The sequence below is a fragment of the Camellia sinensis genome, chromosome 1 (assembly GCF_055761805.1).
Source record: "Camellia sinensis isolate YWXY chromosome 1, ASM5576180v1, whole genome shotgun sequence".
NCBI classification, from domain to species: Eukaryota; Viridiplantae; Streptophyta; class Magnoliopsida; order Ericales; family Theaceae; genus Camellia; species Camellia sinensis.
Genome location: NC_138961.1, coordinates 105,576,937 through 105,581,515, shown reverse-complemented (window position 1 = coordinate 105,581,515; position 4,579 = coordinate 105,576,937). Strand labels below are relative to the sequence as shown.

Here is a 4,579-nt window from a genome sequence, read left to right as displayed (position 1 = left end):
GCTCATTTGGATGATTGATGGTTTGGGATATTTCTAAACTCTAGCATAGCACTGAATATTTTATTAATTTATTTTTGGAGTACTGAAATTTGGTTGGTGCACTTTGTTGAAGCTTTATTGTTACACAATTAGCTTTATTTGCATTTGAAATTGCATGATGTCTTGTTCAATTAGCATTGTTCAGATTAGATAGCTTCCAAGCAATTTTCCCTTTGTAATTCATATCCTATACTTTCGAGGAGGTAGCTAAACAATCAAAGCATTATGTAATACTCAATCTTGATGGCTTATATAAAATTGGTTCATCTGGTATGGTCGTTAGGTCTGCAAGTTTAAAGATGAAGCATCAACAAAGAGCTTAGAATGTAGAATTTGCTAAAAGTCTCACCCTCTTTAACCTCTAGAGAAAAAAAAAATCTATTGCCTCTCTTTCTTTTGACTTTTTAATCTATTTCCCCTTTTCATTGCATATGTGCATAAAAATTAAAAAATAAATAAATTCCATTGCTAGGTTCATGCATTTGAAATTTTAGGGTTTCCTGTCTTTGAGATGAATGAAAACAACACAATGTTTCTCTCATTCATGAATTCTGTGGATGTCTTACAAGTTTTTTGGGAAAAAATCTCATGTACACAAAGTTTTAAGGATTTGTATACCCTGAAAGTTTTTAAATTATGATTAATTTTTTTAATTATAACTAATGAAATCTTTAATTATATCACATATCATTTTCAATTATGATAATTTTTTTTTTAATTATGACTTATTCTTTTTGAACATTACTCGGGTTAACCCGACCCAAAATGCACCCTTAAAAACGAAAGCAATTGATTAGGGTACCAAACAATGTAGAATCAGAGCCAGAGGCTGAAGTCGAGTCCCCTAAAGAAAAGAAGACAAAACCCAAAAACATCCAATCCCATGAGAATTCAGCATCGAGGGCTGAAAATGTATATGTCCAAAGTCCCGACTTAAGTGCTGAAATGCTTTGCTTGGATACACAGCCAAATAAAGGGGAGCCCATGTTTCCATTGGATCGTGATTTAATATCATCTGGCAGTTTGGGTCATTTAGCTATATATGAGAGTGTTCCAAGTATGTATCCACTTGCTTTGGTTCTCTATTTATCCTAAATCCTAATGTATAGCTAACAAACATATGATCATGTTCATGTTGTATGTTTGAAATCTCTAAACAATGCAATGTTCTTGAAACTACTTGTTTTGTGTGCAGGAATGGACCAGTTTATTGGTAAAATGGAAGTTCCAGGGAGCTTTAGTCCTTATCAGCACGGGGAAGGATATGACATCATCGGGTGATGCACACAAGTGCTATTTTGTTGCTTTGGATTGATCAGAAGCTTATTGAACTTGAGGATAATGGACTATATATCTCTACATTAACAAGTCGGTTAACTAGGAAACATACGAACCATAGATAGCACAATTAATATCTACATACTCTGAAGTTTATGATTTGTCAAGACTTGTTAGGGCTGAGAATCTGTGAATTTCTATGAAACTGAATTTCATAGTTTAATGAAATATACTAGTAGTTAGTAACTGTGACACTTCATAGTGCTTGTTGAATTTTCCATCCCGATTGTATAAGCGTGTTGCTAATATGCTATGGTTGGCATGGTTGATTCTATGTTTGTATGTATTGAATTGAAGTAACTTAATGTGAACACCAAAGTATTTGTGTTTCTCATTACTTGTTTTTTTGGTCTAGTTTTAGATGTTATTGAGGATGTTCTCAGTTATTCTCATATGACAGACTGAGAATGGGTTTTGTTTCCTCCACGCCTCCCATGTCCATGACCATAAGTGCCACTACTAATCTCCACCAGAACCATTCTCGTTCTTGCTCTGTCATCAAACTAGCAGTCTAGCTTGTTTGATTCTAGTACCAATTTTAGTGAATCAATCTTTCAAAGGAACATTTTGCTTTCAGCTTTGGTTTAGTTTTTGTCAACCGATGTTTTGCTTTCACAAAAAACATTTTGAATCTATGTTTTAAGGATTTGTATACTCTCATTCATTGATGACACTGAATTTTAACACTCTTAGATGTTAATAAAATCTCAAAAATTAATTGCTACAATTATTATTTTGGTTATTGAAATCTTGATTTTTACTTCTACAATGTTGGATAACTTGATTGTTGAACTATTCTATGTTTACATTCATTACTGTTTAATTTCAAAATTTGATGGTTTTAAATATTACAAGTGATGATTTCCCTTGGTTTGATGTTCCCCGATCAAATATTGAAACATATATTTACATGATTCAATGCTATACATTGTCTTCTTACCAGTTCACATGATACAGATGACTTTGGAACCTTGCAGTCCAAACCTAAAATGTTTAAAAATTGATTTTTGGACTTTGTACGCCTTGGTTCAGTCCTCAATAATGCTGCTGAATCTTTTTTCAAGAGTGAGATGCGGCGGAGATTATTTGTGATAGCTGTGTTAATTGTGATAAGTCGTGTTGGTTATTTTATTCCTCTGCCAGGATTTGATAGAAGGTTGATACCGAAGGACTACCTTACTTTGATAGAAGGTTTAAAAATTCATCATTCGGTTTTTTTTTTTTAAACATTTTTTTTAGGTGTATTGGGGTTTTAGAGAAAGGTTTTTGTTTATTCTCTTTTTTCTTTAATTCATTAGTCTGATTTTGGTTATCTTTACCTTTTGGAAGAGCTAATGCTTTTTGGACTTGTGTCATTGGTAATGGGTCATTGGATCAATCAAGTGAAAGCATTGTTACATAATTTTCCCTCTTGTTGGCTGCAGCCGGGAATGGTAACAACTGATCTTCTGTTGTCTGGTGCTTCTACAAAGCAGGTAGAATGTGTATTGCATATTTCCTTGATTTCTTTTGTGAAGCTTTTGGATCAATCAAGTGAAAGCGTTTTATTTATTTCTGGCCAAGTTTTTCATTAATGTTTTGGCAAAATCGGCAGAAGTGGTAAGAGTTTATTGACGTGGTGATCTACCTAAGGGAGTGATGTACAAACAGTGTTTTTAATTCCTTGTTTTTGAGTTTTAGGTGCTTGCTTTGTTTCAATAGTCATCTGAATTCATGATTATGGATTGTGATGTTCGATGAAATAAATCATATGGTTAGGTTTTCCAAATAGGCAAATGCACATACAAGACTTAGAGATGGACCGTTTAGACACAACATTCTAGGCTATGATCAACTACTGACTGAATTATGTGTGAGTGCTCAAATGAATTTGGGAAGAAAAAAAAGAAAACCGGACTTCTGAAGATCATATTCAAATGTGATGTGCAAGTTTTTGACCATATTCATATGCAAACTAGTCCTCTAGATAAGTAGCAAAACATATTAAAGAAATGAACACATATTTGCAAAATATGCATTGAAGATGTTATAATTTATGTATCATTTGGAACAATTATATTCTATTTTGTTGCATTTCCTTTTCTTTTTGCAACTTGCCCTGTGTGTGCATGTGCCTGTGTGTTTATGCAAGTGAGGGCTTGCATGTAGGTAGCAGAGTACCTCATCCCAAACATCAGATCTGTCCTTGCCAATGGATTGAGCAAGCCCACTTACATTCGATTCCTTACTGGCTTGAAAGCATACTCTCAGATATTCTTAGTTAAGTGGAAAAAAAAATGAAAAGAACTTTTGATTCTTGGTTTTCTATATTTAAATTGTGGTTATTAATCCTTTTGTTTTTTGGCTGTATTGTGTAGAGATTTGCTTTTGGTGCTAGGAGGAATCGATATCTGCTTGAAGATTGATGAGGATTAGAGGTCTAATATGTCCATACAACATATTTTCTTTCACATAAAATTTGCTGCTCTCTCTTTCTCTCTAGCTTTTGTGGTCAAGATTTGCATTAAATCATTGGCCTAAGCCAGCTGTTTCTATCCATGTGTAGCAAACTCAAACGTTTTGGAGAGACTGTCTTTACAATGCCTTACAATTATTTGCTTATTACTATGCTAACCAAGATTGTAGAAAATTGATATAGAAGTTCTGTTGAAATTATATTTTTCTGCTTGTTGTGTTGAATTTGTTATTTGACAGGTTTGCAGTACATGTGTGTGATACAATATTTTTTCTTTTTATTTTTTGGTTGTGTTTGTTGCTTGATTTTGGTTTAGAATATTTTTTCTTTTTAATTTTTGGTTGATTTTGGTTTTGAAATCTAACTGAATGCACAATCTATAAATAAAAAAAAGAGAGGCTATAATGGCGTTTTTCCAAGCGCCACTACAGTGCCAAGTCATATTTTTAAAATAGAAAAAAATCTATCACGGTGTTTTTAAAACGTCGCTAAATACTGGATGACATCATTTTACCGTTATTTATCACATTTAGCGGCATTTTTAAAAACGCCGTCTATACTAATTTAACAACATTTTTAAAGCTTCATAACGTTATAGTGACGGCCGCATCTTCGGCGTTTGGTACTAAACGTCACAAAAAGAATTAGCGGCGTTTTTTAAACGCCACTAAATGTTAAATTTCCAGTAGTGAATGGTGAATAAGGAAAGACTGTCATCGATTGTCGTTGACATGTATGATGGTGGTG

The 4,579-nt window shown here is 33.3% G+C and overlaps 1 long non-coding RNA gene across 1 annotated transcript; it reads left to right on the top strand.

Annotated features, from left to right (window-relative positions):
• Nucleotides 1-859: 859 nt before the first annotated feature.
• On the top strand, nucleotides 860-1,695 carry LOC145789887 (uncharacterized). The gene is made up of 2 exons (XR_014328352.1): nucleotides 860-1,096; nucleotides 1,235-1,695. It is a non-coding gene; the product is annotated as an uncharacterized LOC145789887 (long non-coding RNA).
• Nucleotides 1,696-4,579: the final 2,884 nt, after the last annotated feature.